The sequence below is a fragment of the Balaenoptera physalus genome (assembly GCF_965194825.1).
Source record: "Balaenoptera physalus genome assembly, chromosome: Y".
NCBI classification, from domain to species: Eukaryota; Metazoa; Chordata; class Mammalia; order Artiodactyla; family Balaenopteridae; genus Balaenoptera; species Balaenoptera physalus.
The window spans coordinates 6,673,846-6,694,320 of NC_138904.1; the positions used below are offsets into that span (position 1 = coordinate 6,673,846).

The following is a 20,475-nucleotide window of genomic DNA, read 5'->3' on the forward strand; positions in this document are numbered from 1 at the left end:
TGTAGTGACAGAAGGGGACAGGGACGGGGGGAGTTGCAGGGTGCCCGTAATGTTCTGTTCTTGATCTGTGCGCTGATTAGATGGGTGTACTCCGTTTTAAAAAGTCAGCAAGCTGTACCCTGAAGATACACACGTACAAACAATTTTCTATAGGTATTCTCCAGTAGTTTTTTAAAAAGCTCTATTCATCCTCAAAAGTGCAGCTCAAAACTTACTACTTCCATAAAGCGTGAAAGTCTTCTACAGTGATCTTTCATTTTCTCATCATTTAAAAAAAAAAAAGCAAAAAAACTGTATTGTTTCAGACACACACGTCTCATTGTATCCATCAGAATTTAAACACTCCAGTTTTTAAACCCCCCTCAGTTTTCGCACAGTAGTGGCCACAAAATACATATTTCATAAACTCTTTTAAATGAAGCACATCTTTTCTGCCATTACTTAAAATTGCTTAAATGGCAAAGACAGGTATTATCTCATACTTTCTGTGAATTTTCAAACAGCTGAGTTCAGTTAAGCACACATTTCCTTGCACGTATAAAAATGGAAAACATTGCAACAAAAAAGACTCTGGAATTTTCCATCCATGCAGCTGTTGCTACACAGCGTCTGTGGTGTAACATTCTCTTAATGGCACTCACTCCACAGTCCCACACAAGAGAAATGATTTCATTCCCATGCAGTCCCATCACTGTACTGGGCAAAGGCGTCAGAAATAATCGAGAGAAAGGAAAAGACTCCCCTAAACTGTGATAAGCATGAAAACCGTTACAATGTACTAGATCCAGAATTTGAAGATTCATGCTAAAGCCTGTGTTTGCGAGTTTCCAGATGATGGTTGACTAATTAGTTTGCTTATTCTTTCACTCATGAATTCTGAGAACAGAGGACGAGGAAAGTGTGAATCCATGGGCGAGTCCTAAACTATAGCACTCATTTATGGGCGTCCTCACTGTGACCTAAGGACAGACTAGGGAGGATTTTCATTGACAAACACTGTCAATTAAGATGCATCAGTGAGGAACGCCTTCAAGGCGTGTTCCTCACTTCTCCTTTCCTTCCAGCCAAGTGATTGCCACAAACAGGATTGGCCTCTCAAGGTGTTCTTCTGTTTGCTTGGTTTCATCAGCCCTGCAGAAAGAAGGGAAAGGAATCCCTGGTTTGCAGAAATGAGAAGAAGACAGACTGAGGATTTCCCTAGCACTGTCACCTGTGCTCTAAATGAACAGTTGCAGATATAACCTCCCCATTCCTACAGCTCCGTGGGGAAGTTTGGTGCCATTTGACGTGGCGTAGTCTGCCATATTTACACGTGTCCAGAGGGAGAGCAGAGCAGAACATCAAGCGTGTGTGTTCCTCGAAAAGACTCTTCTCAAACACCCACAGAGCCATGAGGGCGCCATAGGAAAGTCAAGTCCACGAAATCCGAGAACCAGCCCAGCTAACGCTCTTTGGGGTGCTCTACGTCAGGCTGACCTGAGACTTTTCACTTGGTAGCAGCTATAAAATTCTTTACTCCTGGATTAAAGAACTTCCCAGAAATAATCATATTTATCACCTCTGTTCTAAGGAGTAACTAAAAGCAAAAAATTAGTCACACAGACACTCCCTTCCTCCGTCTCTCTCCCTCTGCACCAGATATTTCCTTTTAAACAAACGCCCAATCTCACTCAGTTTCAAACCTCCTTTCAGCCCAGCAATTCCACTTCTTGTATTTACCCAAGAAAACTGAAAGCATATGTGCACACAAAAACTCACACACGAATGAATGTTCATAGCAGCCCGAATGTCCATCAGCTGATACCTGGATAAACAAAATGTGGCATATCCGTCCAATGGAACATTATTCAGCCTTAAAAAGTAATGAGGTACTGATTCATGTCACTGCATGGATGAACCTTCAGAACATTATGCTCAGGGAAATACACCAGACACGAGAGCCACATATTGTAGGATTCCATTTATATGAAATAGTCAGACTAGGTGCATCTCGATACAGAAAGTATCTTAGGGTTGCCAGGGGCCGGGGGCAGAGGGAAACGGGAAGTGACTGCTGGTGGAGATGGGGTTTCTTTTGGAGGGTGATGAAAATGTTCTAAGGGGGATAGTGCTGATGGTTGTACAACGTTGTGAGTACAGCTGACCCTTGAACAACACAGGGGTTGGGCTGCCAGACCTCCACACAGTCTGAAACCCTGTGGGACTTTACGGTCATCCCTCTGTATATGTGGTTCAGCGTCCGAGGAGTCAACCAACTGTGGACCTTGTAGTACTGGAGCGCTTATTTATTGAAAAGATTCCGTGTAGAAGTGGACCTGTGCAGTTCAAACCCCTGCCGTTCAAGGACCAACTTTGTACTAAAAACTACTGAAGTGTGCATTTGGGGAGGCCTTTTCTGGTAGGGTTATTATTATATCTCACTGTTTTAAACCTCCATTTCAGACAGCTCCTCTGCTGCCAGTTTCCCCAACACACCCCCATCCTACCCGAGCCCACCCCACTCTCCCAAATGCAGGACTGGGGAGTGAGGGGCCCTCTTCACATCTCTTCGAGCCACCTCTTTTAAACAGGGACACAGCAGTTCTTGGCTTGTTTTATCTGCCTCTCCCAACTAGACGCCAACCCCTTTACGGTGGAGGTGGCATCATCTTCTTGGGTCCTCAGCCAGAGGAAGCACTCACAAAGCACAGGTACAGCGGGATGCTTGGACCAGGAGTCTTTGTTCATTACATTTCAAGCAAAGAATATAGCAAGGATGTTATGACCTTGGTGCAAACGCTTAGAGCCTGGAAAATGTGAAGTCTCCCCGTTGGACTTAAATCACAGGCATTCCCTTGGAGCTCCTGTTCATCAGGCTTAGAGCAGCCCTGCAAGTTTCCCCCACAAAGCTGGAGACCTGACTGTCAGCGCGTTTTGCTGTGTTTTCAGTGAAACAGGCCCTGGGACTCTGCAGGTCTGTCGGGTAGCATTTCCATAAGATATCAAAGCAAACAACTGGCAATTCGAATGCAGACCAGAGAGGAGGCTGCTGAGGTGTCAGGTGGTTCAGGGGAGGGCGGGGGACTCTGCAAAACTGCCGGGCTCCCTCCCGTCATCAGCTGCGTGGCCACGGGGAACAGGAGGAGGTGCACTAGACACACACACCCCCGCCTCCCCGCCTCAACCTGCACAGGCCAAGCATCCTTACACCTGGGAAGCCCACACCAGCTTGCCCCAACCTTTAAGTCTATGCCACCCAACTTGAGAGGTCTCCAAAGCTCGCCCTTCCCCAAAAGAGATCCCCTTCTTGCCACAGTGCCTAAGGTTAATCCACAAGGCATCGATTGCACTTCGGTTAAGACAGTTTTTTCCCTCAATACTCATTTCCCAAATGCTTGTTTTGCTGCCAGTGGTTCCATGTTGAGCCATTAGCCCTGAGCGCCAAGAGTGTCTCTCTACCCTTGTTTTCAGCTGTTCTCCCACGGCACCCACCCACCCGTCTGCACCTGCCTATTTGTCAGCCAAGGCAGCACACTCCTATCCAGGGCTTTGCACTTGCTGTTCTCTCTGCCTGGAACAGGCTCCCTCCCTTTATTCAGTGCTCTGCTCCAATGTTGCCTTCTCAGGGAGACCTTCTCTGCCATCTCTATAAAATCCAACCATCCCCTCTTCCATCTTTCTCCGTAGCGCTCAGGGCTACCTGACTAGTGCACCTTTGGGGTTTGGGGCTGTAAACCCACTGGAATGTGCACTTTCTCAAAGTAAAGACTGTCCATTTTGGCCACTATGAGGTCTCCTGCCTCATTGCAGTTCCCCAATAAATAGTAGGTAAAGGAAAGAATGAGAATTTGATTAAAAGATTAGAGATTACAAGGCAAGTCCTGTTCCCAGAAAGCTAAGTAGTAGTATAAAATCCTCAACTTATGGCATAGATGTGTGTATCAGGTGTTTTCCATAATTCCCTGAGTGTTACACAGTGGGCATCAATAAGAGCTCATTCAGTTACAAATAACAGATCCCTTTTCCAACCAACTTCCACACTCAAGGGAGCTTACTGGAGCAGTCCAGCAGTAAAGCTAGTGAGAGACAAGACTTGAATCTGGGCTCAAAAAATCAACAGGACCACAATCTGGTTTTTCTCTCCAGTTCTCAGCTCTGCCCAGACAGCCATAGTTTCACTTCCACACTAAACCTTCGTTGTGGGCCCTGGTGGGTGCCAGGCATTCAGGATGCTTCCTCATTCAAGTCCAACAGCAAAGAATCTTTTCAGGCAGCACCCAAGGGCAGGTAAGGCTTTCCTTTCCCCGAAGCCCTTGCATCCTATTGACTCTGTCATATGCCAACCCCTGGATGCATCACTGGGACCAGCAAGCATAGAAGGGGCTTCAGCTGGGATCCAGCCCACACACATGTCAGACATGAAAACAGTGGAGGGCTAAATTCCTCAACAGGAAATCAGGGTTCCATCAGGTGGAGAAGTGGGAAGTCACTGCCGGAAAGACAGACCACAAATGTCCAGTATATTGTGTGTATGTAGGGATTTAAAATGTTAAAAACCTCAAGTCCGTGTTAAATGTAGAATAAAATTTTACTTCTCTAAAATCATTTCTTACCTCAAATTGAAGCTTCCTCAATTTTTAAGGGCAGTGGAAATTTTTAAAATCTTAATTGTGGTGGTAGTTACGTGACTGTTAAACTGGTCAAAATTCGTAGAACTGTAGCCAAGATTGTAGACTTTATGTATAGGTCTGGAGAGCAAATATATTTGCCTTTGCAGACCAAGACTGCCGCAACTACTCAGGTGTGCCATTGTGGCGTGAAAGCAGCCATAGACAATATGTAAATGAGTAGGAGTGGCCATGTTCCAATAAAACTTTATTTACAAAAACAAGCAGTGGGCTAGATTGGACCCACAAGTTGTATATAGTTTGAAGATTCCTGAACTACGCACTTGAAAAAGAATGAATTTTACTACATGTAAATTGTACCTCGATAAGCAAATAAGAAAAGGGTAAAGCAGAAAAAGAAAGTACTCCAGGAAAAAAAAAAAAGCTGTAGTCCCTTCAACTTACTTGAAGTAAGATTTTATCAGGAGAATAGAGGTATTTTTATTGTTTGGAAGAGGGATCTGCTGATGGTGTTTGTGCAACAGATGAGCCAGAAGGTTTATAGAAAGTTAAACAGGGAATTTTAAACTTGACTTTTTTTTTTTTTTTTTTTTTAATTTATTTTTGGCTGCTTTGGGTCTTCGTTGCTGCATGCGGGCTTTCTATAGTTTTGGCAGGCTGGGGCTACTCTTCGTTGGGGTGCACGGGCTTCTCATTGCAGTGGCTTCTCTTGTTGCGAAGCACGGGCTCTAGGCACGTGGGCTTCAGTAGTTGTGGCACGCAGGCTAAGCAGTTGTGGCTCATGAGCTCTAGAGCACAGGCTCAGTAGTTGTGACACACGGGCTTAGTTGCTCGACGGCATGTGGGATCTTCCCAGACCAGGGCTCAAACCCGTGTCCCCTGCATTGGCAGGCGGGTTCTTAAGCACTGCGCCACCAGGGAAGCCCTAAACTTGACTTTTGAAAATTATTTTACGCACTCACTTGAAAATTCACCAGGAAGTCGACTCCTTGCCTCTGTCCTTGACAGAGATACCTGCAGCTGGCTGAGCCCTGAGTCAAGAGTCCAGAACTGAGCTGTTTTGTTTTGGTTTTATTTAGTGTGATGATTTTAAGACCCAATGTCTTGTACTTCTAGTTTTTTATTGTTTGCTTCTTTTATGGCAAAGCAATCTTTATCGGACAGAGATTGTAAATAAGATCCGGTCATTTCTTCCCCTTCTCTAAATAATGGCACAAACAAAAACATCTCTGAGGCTGTTAGCCCACCAGAATTGAAAGACAAATCAAACTATTGGGAACCAGAAAGTGAACGCTCTCAAGACCAAAAAAAAACGTTTTTAAAGTAGGAGAGTTCAAAATCAGCTCTAATCGGCTGGCATTCAAACACCCAAATTTGATGTAGGCAAAGTAATGTGGAGGTGCTCCAGCACTGCGGAAACGCAGGTTGTATAAAAGATACACAGTCAGACTCTAGCATCTGGATTTTTGTAAGATGTAGACTAGATAACAAATCAAAGTGTTCATCTCATCTCTAAGTGGGAGAAACACGCTTTTAAATCAAAGGTAGCTAATGTGCAGATCAGCTGGAATTTTCCACGAAGATGATCCTTCTTCCACACAAACATCAAGCTTTCAGAAGATGTATGTTAAGGGCAGATGTCATGCCAGGTATGGCTCCAGAAAGACAAATAAGACATGAGCTGCCCTCTGGCAGCTGAGAGCCCAATTACGAAGACAGATGAAAACACAAATATTTAAGAAAACGTGTTGTGTTATAACAGAGTCTCTAAGTACTTTAACAAGTCCAGGCCAATTTAATTTACGCGAGGTGACGTTAAACATGCAAGCAATATGATTTCCCTTTGAAGCAATACTACTAAGAAAATATGATCAAAAGAGTCATGCAAGAGAAAAACATTGTCACGCATAATTCATTTGCCCCCTCCTCAGTCTGGTTCTATCATGGATAGTGGTGCAGAATTTTCTTTCTTTAAAAAAATGCCAATTAAAAAATGTTATTAAAAAAATGTTTATTTTTGCTTGATTGTTTTGTGTTTGTTTCGTTGTGTTTTTTCTAAAATAACTTGAAGTTAATATTACCAAGAGAGATTAGGAGTAAAATAAAGAAAACTTGGACCATCAGAGTTAATTTTAGTAACAGTCCTGGTCTTAGTAACCATCAGAACATTTTAGAGACAGAATTTTGATATGCTTGTAATAACCAAGCCAGGAAGATGGAGTTAAGTTGAAAACATAAAGTCAGTTTTTCCACTGAGTCATTTCCTAGAATGAGACATAAATATCCCCAACATTCTTTGCCCTGGACATTAAAATGGATAATTCGAGTGGATATCTCCTGCAGTTGATTAGAGTCACGGCAAGTTAATTGTGGGACATGAAACCTCACGTGCGGGGCTCTCAGGTGGTAAGGGTACCTCAGAAGGATCACAGAGGGTTCTTGTCTCAGTGCTGATTCCCAGAAACCACTCCCCAGAGAGTTTGATTCAGGAGACTAACGTGGGACCGGGAACTTGCTAATTCCTCTGACAAGCTGCATGGTACCCCTCCTGTAGCCAGGGAGGAACCAGGATCTGCAGACGCACTGATCTGTGTGTTACCAGTACTCCAGGTGACCCGTAACCTAGAGGCTCCCAAACCTCAGCACCTTTGGCTCTTCAGGGCTCCCTGACAAGCCAAGAAGAATTTGGGAAGGGCCAGGGTCTGACATAGGTACTGGCAGGAGATGTGCTGCATGCTGTCTCGTCCATTTGTAACCATTCAGTGAACAAAGCAAAAGTTTTAAAAGAAGAGCGTCCATTTGTGGTGAAATGTCATCAACTCCATAAGTGCCTTTACATTAATTGTGTCACTAAGATGTTTATTTCCTAAAACAACAGCTAATCCTCTTTATCTGAAGCTACCGGTTTTCCCAAGTCAGCAGAATAACCATATCAATATTTCTTTTTCTTTGCAAAATAGAATCTCAGACAGACAGCCTGAGAGGCATGTATCAGGCCCCTTGCACTGCAGTCATCCGTTTGTCTTTTGACAAATGAAGGAATCTCAGACCCAAATGACTAGAAGGAAACACGGCTTACGTACAGTCGCATACCATGTTATTTGTTGAGTCCGTGTGTGCAAAAAACTATTTTGAAGCGAGTCATTAATTGATTGTGGTCCGTTTGATTTTGTAACAACTCTACTGTGTGTTCACTGTTTCTAAATAAAGGACGCTGGTGTGCCTAAATAATCTGGCTGAATAGGAGATTTGCCTATGTCTAGTCCAAGGGTTGGCAAATTACAGCCTGCTGCCTGTTTTTGTAAAATAATAATAATAATAATGTTCGATTGGAACACTGACACGCCCATTCATTTAGGTGTTGCCTGTGGTTGCTTTCCGGCTACAACAGCAGAGTTAAGTCGTTGCCACAGAGCCATATGGCTCTCAAAACTTAGAATATTTACAATCAGGCCCTTTTCAGAAAAAGTCTGCCAAAACTCTGATCTTGTCCCTTGAGACCACCAGAGTTAGGACTCAGCCAGACAGATGAAAATGCTAGATGTTGACAACGAAGCCATATAAGTCTGTGCAAAGAACTGCGATGCATAAAAGCAACAGGAGAAATCACACGGAAAAGGTCTATAGATTTTACTATATTTAAAATATCTTTAAAAGGACAATAAGGGAAAACATTGCAAAAAAAATAACAAAGAGGTTAATGTGCTTGATACCTAAAGAACTGTCACAAATCTGTGGGAAAGCCACCAACAGTTCAGTAGAACAAACTGAAAAGGAACGGCTACAAATTGCTGCTTTACAGAGCAGGAAATAGACAAAGCTGAAAAAAGAGTGAAAAGATATTCAACCTAACTAGTAAATAGTGAAATTAAAAACATAACGAAATACCATTTCAGTTTGGGAAAAAACTGAGTGAAACAGTGAGTCATATCCAGTCTTAGTGAAGATAGGTGGACAAGGTACCCTTGAGCCCTGATCATTTTGGGGGTGGCTGGGGGGATTCTGAAGGGCAATTGACAACATCTATTAAGATTAAGTACACAGGCCCTTTGACCCCACAATTAAAATTCTTGATGTTCACCTTAGCGAAATACTTGCAGTTGTTCACAAGACTGTACGTCAAAAGGCCACACTATAGAAACTGTGCAGCAATTATGTAGGATGAAGCAGAAGTGAATGTATTGATGTTGACAGCACTCCAAGATTATTTTCACCCAAAAGAAACAACTTGCAAAGCAATATGTACATGAAGTTACCGCTGAGTTTTTTTGAAATCATATTTTTAACTTGTCATGGACTGAATTTTGTCCCCCCAAAAAGACAAGTCCTAACCCCCCAGTACCTCAGAATGTGACGTTATTTTAAAATAGGGTCTTTATCAAGGTAGCCAAGTTAAATGGAAGTGATTAGGCTGGGTCCTAATCCAATATGACTGGTGTCCTTATAGAAGGGGAAAATATGGACACGGAGACAGATGCACACAGAGGGAGATGATGTGAAGGCACATTGGGAGAAGGTGGCCATGTGACCGGAGTGATCTCCAGGCCAAGGAAAGCCAAAGATGGACGGCAAACCACAGAAACTGGAAGAGGCAAGGAAGGATCCTCCCCTAGAAGCTTCAGAGGGAGCATGGCCTGGCCAGAACCTTGATTTTGGACTTCTGGCTTCCAGAACTTCAAGACAATACATTTCTGTTGTTTTAGGCCACCCAGATTGTGGTACTTCGTTACAGCAGGCCTAGGAAACTTACCCATCATCCACTCACATCTCCCCCAAAACACCTAGTCAGATCTGGAGGGCTTCTACACATAGATACCTGTATAAGTGCACAGAAAATGATTGACAAGGGCATACACCAACCAGTAATGCGTACCTCTGGGAGGCATCTGCAAGTGACACGTGAGATGGACCTTACCTTGCCATACATTATTTGATAATCCAGCAGCTAATACGTGTTAATGTAGCATTTGTTTAAGTGAAAAATTCTTTCTTATAAGGTGAAGTGGTGAAGAGCATGCCCAGTGCCCCTCCTTTCTCGTGGAACAAGCACCCCTTTTCTGGTACCCACCTCTCCCATCCCAACCATCTGGTTCCAACAAGCCATCCACCATTGATTGATCCCACAGCTGCCCTTTGGGACCAAGCCAGGTCCACTGGGTCTGACGGAATCCCTCCCTGTTGGGATAGCCAACGACCTAAGCCTGGGACACCCTGGCCTCCATGTCCACTGCTAGGCAGGGGAAGCAGCTCAAGTGGGACAGAACAAAGCCAGCCTAACAAAGGAAACAGAGGTGATGGATGAGGCATGTCCGTGAGAACCGGTGGCCTGAAATCCTTGTTTCCAGCTGCTCCAGAAACCACCTGCACCTCTGTCCTCACTTACTTGAGCCAATACTCTTTGTCACCAGTGCCACTTAGAATTGGGTTTCTGTCACACTCAAAATAGCCCTGCACAGAAAAGAACAGGAAAACGTAAGAGAATAAACATTATACATACAGTTCTAAACATCCGGTGGGAAAATGTTCAGAACCTTTTTAATAATCAAAGGAATACAAATTCCTTTAAAATGGGCTGTCTTTTTTGTTTGTTCTAATTCAGTGGCTTCTGTGCTCTGTGTGTGTGTCCCCTAAACTGAAAGTCTCTGATAGCATATTTTATTATTTTTTAATCTTTTTCTGCATTTCCTAAATTCTTAACAATGAAAATCTATTCCTTCTATATTTAGAAGGTAATTCCCCCTCCTTTAAAAAACAAACAAACAAAAATAAACAACCTCTTACAAAAAATCACGAGTGAAACATTTAGGACCTAGATACTAAGATATATTCAAAGAAGTCCAAGTATTTGATCACTCACGGGGAAAAAATGAGCAAAGACGATGGGGGTGACATCATGGTTTAGAGCATATTATGTCTGGCTTCTCAGCACACCTTAAATGTAGGGTATTTGTTACTAACCTGGATGGAACAGGCTTGCCGTTGGCATGATTATGTCATATATTTCAAGCCCTTCAGTGTGTTAGATCCTGATAACTAATGTGGTATCTGCAGTAGTGCTCACCCGTATTTCAAGGTGAGCAGTACTCCCTGAGGAAGGATGAAACATCCCCACCTCGTTGAACTCAGGTCTGGCCCTGTGACTTGTTTCCCCCATGAAAGTGAGAAACATGACATTTCAGGGGGATGCTTTACAGTGGGGTTGTCATTTCCCCCCCCCCCCACCTCCCTGTCTCCATCAACTTCAGTCTCCACGTGACCATTGTAGCAGAGGCCTCTGGCCAACTTGCAGTGACATGTAGCAAGAGCAAGAAAAAAGCTGAGTCGTCAGTCCCTGGGGTTGTCAGTTACTGCACCATCACATGGCCTCCCCTCCCTGATGCAGTGGAAACCCAGGGAAAGAGACCACAAAGGATCTTTGGAAAGAAAAGGAAGGTTGCACATACTCGATTGCAAAACGTATTTTAACTCTCTGACCTACTGTTCTATTCTCTTGCTATTTTTACATGCTGTAGTTTTTCCTCTTGATATTTCACTAACTTAGCAAAAGGTTCTAGTGCTTTTTGAGCCTGATGAACAAGGAAGCAAAGGGAAAATCTTGGCTGTATCAGAAGCTTTAACATTTCTAACACAGCTCATACTCTGCACTAAATTACACTGCTATCAACATAATCAAGCACAAACAAGGCCACATTTCTGTAATACATTACCGAACTCATGATTCCCTCCACCTCCCTGTCTCAGAAGAGACTGCAACGGGAACCACACAAGCAGCTCTGAGTAATTTTTCCCAGATTCATTTTACTCCAGTTCTAAGATGAGTTTAGACCGAAGATTTTTGCCTCATGGAAGCTAACCTCAATCATTTCATTAGATTCAGGCTCAGCTTGTGAAGTGTGCATATCAGGCGGCAGAAGTGCCCCTGTGTTGCATCAGGGATATGCAAATACAAAGAAACAGCCCCTCAATAACAGTAAGGGAAGAACATTTTTTCATAAAATTTGAGAGAAATCATATTCAGTGACCTTGTGCACGAAAGAAATGCAGGAAAGAGTGAAATTACTTTTACAAAGTGAATTGAGATCATCATCATCCAGAGCCGAGGAGCTTCTCATGAGCTGAAGTACCTTACAGTGAAGCACACACATGTGCCCGCACACACACACTGACATGCTATCTCAGATGGAGCATTGTACACATGCACGGCCACATACACAGACACAGAGGGACATACGTGGAGAAGTGGACACACACAAACATGCACACTGTCTTCATTGGAGCAGTGTCTCTCACACACACACACGGACACGCACCACCTACAGTGGAGTAATGCACACACACTGGAAATACCACAAGAAGTATTTGTATCCAATTGAAATTTGTAGATTGCTGTGACTTTTTTAAAAAATGCCTTTCTTCTCAAACCACTAAGAGCTGGGGCTTTGTCTCATATGTTGATGTAAACATTTTGGGGTTGGTCAGTGAATTTCTGCTGTCGTAAAATTTTCAGCAAACTTGAGTCTTGACTTAAATAGGTAAACCACAGTGTTTTATCAACACAAAATTTCCCTGTGGTCCAGGTCAACTTTGCCCAAGATGTTAATCTTTGACAAATTAAATGCTGTAAATTCTGGCTAAGGCATGAAAACACAGTAATATCAAAAACATCAATTCCATATATAGTTCTTTTAACCACGTCACATGTAGGAGGCTTGGGGTGGGCAGGAATCTGCCTTTTAATATTGATGGTGGCCAAAAGGACTCCCACTGGCCAATTTGGGGACAGTTTGAGCATCCAAAAGAATAATAATGCTAATTGATTACTACACATGTAACCAAAACAACAACAACAACAACAACAATTACCAAAAAAAGAAAAAAAACCATGAGGCTCTAATGATGCACAAAAGTTGGGGTACAGAAGTCAAGCTCTTCTTCTTAGAGAATTTTAGCTAAGAACTTGCAGAAGACCTCACACAGTGTTAATGTGTCAATTATATCTTAATAAAGCTGAAGGGGAAATGAAAAAAGAATAATTTATAAAAGAAATGATCAAATTAGTAATTCACCATTCTGTAACCAGCAGTGTAGTACTTCAAACAGGAACAGTTAGGGGATGGGTGTGAACAGATCTTCACAGTCCCAAAATATCACCCCCCTGCCCCCCATTGACTCATTCCTTACACAGGAAAGAAGGTGCTTGCATGACAAGGATATTGAGTGGGCGCAGCCCTAACCAACTAACCAAGCTCAGCAAAAGCAGTAAAAAGTCAACTTGAGCATTAGATCCCCCGGTATAACTCAATGAAAGGGACACAGTAACACCTCTTCAGTGTTCTTGCCAAAATTGTCCAACCTGCATGGAATCATGAGGAGACAGGCAGACAAATACAGACCATGGGACATTATAGAAGACAACAAGCCAGGACTCTTCAAAAACGTCAGTGGCATAAAAGAAAAACTGAAGGCAGACAGACTGTTCTAGATTAAAGGAGATTACAAAGTCATAGCCAAATGCAGGGCATGATTCTTAACTGAATCTCAGACTTCTGTAAAGGCTCTGGAAGCACATTCTGTACTGACGTCGGAAGCTCCTAGAATCCACTGAGTGGGCACAGGTGTCAGTGGCCAGGCAGGTGTGGCGGCCTCCTGCTGCTGTGGAGACTCACTACATTGGAGGGGTACGGGACAGGTCTGGGGGCAGGCTGCTTTTGTGGTGGCATTTGGGCAAGGCGGAGACAGCCGTCCAGGTGAGACCCCTGGCACTGACCTGCAGGCAACACACCCACACCCACTGCAGCTGAAACACACCCCCCGGCCCTAGGACCCATTAGGGTCTATCATTTTAAGGGGAAGTCCCTTGGCCTAGTCCCTTTGGGCTCCTCTAACAAAGTACCATAGACTGGGCAGCTTGTAAACAACAGACATTTATTTCTCACTGTTCTGGAGGCTGGGAAGTCCAAGATCAAGGTGCTAGCAGATTTGGTATCCGGTGAGGGCCTGTTTCCTGGTTCATAGAAGGCACCTTCTCCCTGTGTCCTCACATGACAAGAGAGGAGAGGGAAGTCTCTAGGGTCTCTTTTATAAGGGCACTAATCCCATTCATGAGGGCTCCAGCCTCATGACCTAATTACCTGTCAAAAGCCCCACCTCCAAATACCACTACCTTGGGAGTTAGATCTCAACATACGAATTTAGGAGGAGGACATCAACATTCAGTACATTGCATTCCTGGAGTAGCTTAACGCAGTTGCCCCTATCAAATCCTGGCATTATTTTGTTAGTGGCAGCTGTGTTAAAACAAAGATTCCCACCAACAATTTCTAAAAGGCAACAGATGATTTAGAACTTATTAGACTGATGATTTGTGCCTCAATTTATATCACTTGGAAAGCAGTTTTAATGATATACGGTTTAGGGAGAGAATAAAATGGACTATTTTTAAAGGTATTGTATTACTTTATATTACCAAGTATTTTGTATGTTTTATATTACTATAGATTTTGTATCTTATTAGTAGTCAAAGGGTAATTTTGATAGTGAAATATATGTAAAGTCCTACATTAAGTGCCCATTACACAGTAGTATCCACTAAATTTTACTTTCTTTTCTTCCAGGAGAATATCGAGATTTTTGACAAAGTAATGAAAAGCAAGAGATGGAACAGGTTCCCCCAAATAGGCACTCGTGTACAAGCCATTCACTGGAATCCCCAAAGGCTGAAAGCTCTTAGGTCTGAAAAGTACACCCCATCGCCAGCCCTAACCTAATCCCACAGGAGTTCCCAGCTACTTAAGCAAGTACTTCAGTTGCAGCGAAATTACATTTACACACCGTGCCAAAAGGAAAAATAACAATGGAAATGGAAATTCAACTTAAACATTGTCACTGAGGCACATTTCACGGACTGCAAAACTGAAGGGACATAAACTGTTTCCAGTTTCCCTCAGCCCTGAAAAGAAGAGCATGAATCAGGTAATAAATCAAACTTTAATTTATGAACTTCTTGGGATTACACTTTCATGGATGATGATTTTATTCCCGAACTACTTCTGAGCCTCCCTCGTCAGTAAAAGAAACATATAAGCACCTCATTTATTTACCAATCACGACTGATGCCTCTTGTTCCCCAGCCCACCTCCCAAAATGTATCTGTGCCTGTCACTGGTTTTTTTTTTTTTTTTTAATGTGATCCTGAAAGGTTTTACATTTCAGGGCATTTCCCAATCACATGGAAGTAAGTTCTTATAAAATTACATCATGCCATGCTCTCAGTAAATAAAACATTTTAATTGGGTGAGAAAAGGGATTTACTACTTCTATAGCCCTTTGTAAAAATTCCTTTCGCTTTACCAGCATGAAAGCCCCCATGTCTGTTGTTTCCTGTCTTTAACATCTGTTAGCGGGAGTTGCAGTTTCTCACATGGACTGTGGGTGAAGCATGCCCTCACACTTCTGCAGCACTTGGGACAAAAAGTGTGTATCCCGGGCCCTCACTGCCTCTGCAGAATGGATGACAGCCGACCTACGCTTCCCTGTGTGGGTGGGTATCCAGGAGGCTTTGACACAAGGAAGAGCCCCCATATGAGTGGCTATACCCGTGCTTTTTCTTCTCCCTTATTAAAAAAAAGCAATAAACCGTCAACAATTTCCGATTTAGTAGTCAGACCACCCTGAGAAAGATAAATTGTCCGCTTACAAGTATTTTCTCCCTCTGTCCAAACCATGAGACTAAGAGTCATGTAGATACTTCATTTAAAAATTATAAATAAAAACCCCAAGTCTCTCAAGCAGGGATCAGCAAACTACACCCTTGGGCCAAATAAGCCACGCCTATTTTTATAAATAAAGTTTTATTGGCACTCAGCCACACCCATTTGTTTTACGTATCATCAAAGGCTACGAGGTCGAGGTCGGATGAAGTTGCGAATTTTCAACAGAGATCCTGTCTGTCTACCACAGAGCTCACAAGAGTCACTATCCGGCCCTTGACAAAACACGTTGGCCAATCCCTGCTTTAAAGCCATGTCATCTAACAGAAATATAATGCAGACCACGTATATAATCCTAAATGGTTTAGTAGCCATATTAAAAATTAAAAACAAGTTAATTTTAATAATATATTTTAGCCCAGTAGATGCAAAATGGTATGACTTCAACATATGACCTAATATTGATAACTAAAGTTATTAATGAGAAACTTTGTCTTTTCATATTAAAGTCTTAGGAAGCTGGCATCTTTTTTTTTTTCTTCATATGAAGCCTTAGAAGTCTACCTCACATAACAATTCAGACTAGTAACAGTTCAACAGCTTGATAGTCACTTGGTCCCTGTAGGTCTAAAGGGCATGATAAGTGAGAAGAGAAAAAGAAATAAAGAATGAGTTTTTCAATGAAGGCTCCAGCTTCACTCAAGTGAAATGTGAGATAATAGACTTTCGGCTCATTCTAAGTATATCCCAAGCAATATTTGGGATGTACTTGATATTAAAACATCATTCGCTGTGTGTCCAAAATTCACATGTAACTAGGTGTCCTGTAATTTATCTGGCCACCCATTCCTCGGCCCCTGAATTTTCCTGTTCAGTAAAAATTCAAGTGGGAGGCAGCGAAAGGAGGGGATGCTCTCCGATGCCCTCCAGTCAGCTTGGTTGCCTCACTTCATTATTTCATTGGTTCTGAAAATTGCTGGTGTGTGCACACTCACTGGCCTGGGAAATCAATTAATGCTAAATTTATCCAGCCCAAGGGCTGCCAGGGGTCATGCAGAATCCCAGGCTGCACCCCTCAGCACGAGTCAGCAATGCGATCACCAACCAATGAGTCCGCAAGTTGAAACGCAGAAGCAATCTTTCTTTTAAGAAGGTTTTGCTTTGAAAAAGAAAAAAAAAAGTGTGTTGTTCCACCAAGGCACTAGAAACACCTTACACAGAAAAGAAAGAGTCCACACAAGAGTCATGATAAAAATGGACTACAAATAATTTTTCTTATTCCTGTGCGGGGGGGAAAGATAGTGACTGTGCCCTTTCTGCCTTCAGGGGAAAGGAGGGCAGCCCTTCTGGAAGCACTGAAATGCAGAATTAGGGAACACATAGTGAGATGACCAAAGAGTAATTTTTGAACATGAGAGCTGTCTGGGAATCCACATAAAAATCCAAGTTGTGAAAACCAAGCTTCATGTGTTCTGTTTCCTATAGTCAAAAAATTCCGAAAGTATTCTCTCTTCTTAAGGCAGTGGTAACAGAGTTCAAAGCACAGGATGAAAATCGGATTGTTTGGAACAAAGTATCGTCTGGTGAGAGAACAGTTCGGTTTGGCAGTAGGGGACTCAGCAGATGAGTGAATTGCTTGGCAACGGCAGCATGATCAAAGCTGTCTACACAATTCGAACAAGTAAGAATAGACCCCAAAAATGAAGGAGAAAATGATCTAGTGACAGCTGCAATTATGCATTTTTTTTTTCTTTTGCTCATCTTGAAAAATCATTTGGGCGAAACTTCCTCACAGAAAGAACAGAGAACCTTTATGTCATTCTTTTTCAAATTAATTCACTTGCTGAGCTGAAGATTCGAAGCACTTCATCGATCTGTTATTTAATGATTGCTCGAAAGATGTTTTGTGCAGAATGAGGGTTATCTATCTGTTGGAACAAAAAATTTTTTTTAATTGTGTGCACGTTAATATGTCCAAATGAACATCAAAATCCAGAAGACTGAAATAACTCCACCCCATCTGGAGACATCAGAATTTTCAAAGTTCTCTTGTTATTTCAGCTTCTAGCCTAAGTTACAAGTGAAGGCATTAGGAGGACTTGAAAGGTTTCCAGAATCCCGCGGATACTCATCAAGTTCTCACAGGCTCTCTCCATTTGGATCGGTACCATGATTTAGTCTTATTTTCCTGACGTCTTGCCCACTTTGAGATTCTTTTATCCTACAAACCAGAAAGCTCACTCCAAAATAGAAAGCACAAAATGCACTGAAAAAACAATAGCCTGCATCATGTCCATAGGCTTATAAACTAGTTTTTTTCTTCTCTCTGTAGTGAGAGGCCATCAAGAAAATAGTTTATCAAATTCTCAAATGTATTATTGGACATAAAGATTTCTTTCTCTCATAGGTTTAAAAAAGAACAGACTGCCAAGTGTCTGCACTTTCAAGCCAGTTTTAAGTTATGCTGTATGCATTCTAGCATTCCTCAGGAAGGTGAAATAAAATCATTGTGAAAGTACTTAATGCCTCTGAACTGTACAAAGATGGTGAAAATGGTAAATTTGGGGTTGTGTATATTTTACCACAATAAAAAAAATTTTTAATAGAAATATAAAAAAATGGAATAAAACCAGATAGCCATAAAACGTCATCCATAACACAGTGTTGATGGCAAGTCTTGTTCCTACATTGCTGGCACCTGCCAGATGCCAAATCTGCTTTTCCTTCATGACCTGAAGTTCCAGAAATTGCCACCCGTACTAACCACATTTTTTTGGTCCAACTGGCCATTCAGTCCTGTAAGTAAACAGGGCTGTAATTTAAATATGCTGTTAAAACACAGGATTATCTAGACTGTTCACCTCACAGTCCGGTTATTTTGCCCTAAGGTACAAACAGAATTCCACTTAAATATTATCATAATAACCAGTTACATCTTCGAATTCCGTGGCCACACTCATATTTCCCCTTCTTTGTCGATAGTTATCAGTAATTTCTGTGTAATGGGAAATTGCAGTTGTCATTTTCATAAGCAATCAAATTCTTTAATGAAGATTTTTGGGTTTTTTTTTCCCTACCAACAGGTAACTTAAGAGTAGGTATATTTTGACTCTTTTTTTTAAGATTAAACATTCCATATAAAACTTCACACGTTTCTAGTCTACTGCACTGGTTGGCTTTGGGGACGGTTTTCACCTCTGTGCTCTATTAGTTGTGCGTCTACACATGGCACTTTGTGGACTTGGAGAAAGATGGGGGAGTCCAGAGGGAGGGAGGGCATTGCTGAGCAGAGACTTAGTAAGACATGAGAGAGGAAGGGACTAAGAAAGGGGGAGGAATGTGGGTACTCAGCAGAGCAGGTAAGACTGCACAGGCTGGGGAAAGTATTCCAGGCTGAGGGGTTTAGTTCACACCCAGAAGAGAAGTGGGGTTCCATTGGATGATTTTAAGCAAGGAGGCATGTAGTGAGGTAGACAGCAGCCCCCAAAATATATGTCCAAGTCCTAACTCCTGGCACCTCAGAATGCAACCTTATTTGAAATAGGGTTTTTGCAGATGTAATTAAGGTAAGGATCTTGAGATGAGATCATCCAGGTTCACAGTGGGCCCTAAATCAAATGACTCGTGTCCCTGAAAGAGAAAGGAGATGAAGGTTCGAAACTCAGAGACCAAGACTCCATGTGAAGATGGAGGCAAAGACTGGAGTGGTGGGCCCACAAGCCAAGGTGGCTGATGGCCACCAGAGCTGAGAGAGGGACATGGGATGGATTCTCCCCCAGAGCTTCCAGAGCAGCCAATCCTGCTGACACCTTGATCTCAGACTTGTGGCCTCCAGAACTGTAAGAGAATACAGCCACCTGTTACAGGTCATTTGTTATGGCAGCCCTAGGAAATGAACACAGATTCATATAATCAGATTTGCATTTCAGAAACATTATTCTGACTTTGGTAGAGGAAAAGAGCTTGAACTAAAACGCAGACCAGTTAGGAAGACTGTAATAATCCAGATGAGACCTGAAAAGACCCAGGAGTGTGGCAGGGATGCTGAAGATGAGGTTATTAAGGCAAAGGCCTTTCACAGACATTGTCAAACTCGGGGTTGGGGGTGGGAAGTGGGAGCCAAGAACAGAGCTACCAAGTGGAGAGAGGGCACAGGGGGAGGCGTTACCAGGAAAGAAGGGCAGCTGGACCCCAGAGATGGCAGGGAAGGTGGGTGTGGATGCAAGTAAGAGTCATCATTGCCAAGTTAAGAAATGAATGACTTTCTACCTAATGACCACCGTCAGGCAAGGTCATCCGCTGAGAGCATGCCGAGACAGGGCAGGGAGAAAGCTGTGTCGTTTTGACGCAGTTGGGACCGGAGGATGGAATAGAAAGCTGAAGAGGGGCTCGCAGAATCACTCGCTCTCAGGAGGGCCCAGCTGGGGTTGAAGATCGTGATCTGTAGTAACATGAATTCACTCAGTTGTGCAATTTTTCTTTAGCAGCCATCAGCAGCTTGGATGTGGACCAAGGACGGCAGATGGCTGGGCTGATTCAAGATCAGGCTTCCGCAAAGAGCAGTACATAACATTTCAGTTTGTTTCCAATATGAGCTCTGTTGGACTGATCGACTTCAGTGAATTCTCTACTGTAAACATCGGGTGCAAAAAATACTCCCTAATGGATACATTGTGGCACTGTCATCTTCTGAATGCTCTGATAGCCTTGAGAATGAATGAGCTCTAGCTACGCAGAGAGAGGAACATCAGGCCTGTAACGGTGAGTGACAGATGTAAGACCCCCAAGATACACGCCGTACGACCCATTAATACAAAATTCATTCTGTTTAAGGGTGCAGACGTGGAGTAAAGCTACAGAGAAAAGCAAGGAGATGATTATCCCCAAAGTCAAAAGAGTGGTAACTTCTAGTAGGGAAAGATGGGTGGTGATGACGGAAGCACTGGCCGTGTTCTCTTTCGTGACTTGAGTGATCGCTGATTGTTCCTTTTCTATTATTCAGTAAAACATATGGATCTTGAATGCATTTTTATGCCCATAGATCATACATCATAGTGAAAGAAGAAAGGAGGGAATCTCTGTGACTCTCTAAGTAGCATTCAATATCATTTTAATTCTCTACAAAACAGAGGTTAGTTAGTATTCTAATAAGCCAGGAT

General features: G+C 42.7%; 1 long non-coding RNA gene across 1 annotated transcript in view; it reads left to right on the forward strand.

Annotated features, from left to right (window-relative positions):
* LOC309653465 overlaps nt 1-19,970 on the forward strand; it is a 38,762-nt gene extending 18,792 nt beyond the window's left edge. Inside the window, exons 2-3 of the long non-coding RNA XR_014259200.1 lie at nt 14,222-14,579; nt 19,801-19,970. This is a non-coding gene — a long non-coding RNA (uncharacterized lncRNA). The remainder of the gene's footprint in view (nt 1-14,221; nt 14,580-19,800) is intronic.
* Nucleotides 19,971-20,475: the final 505 nt, after the last annotated feature.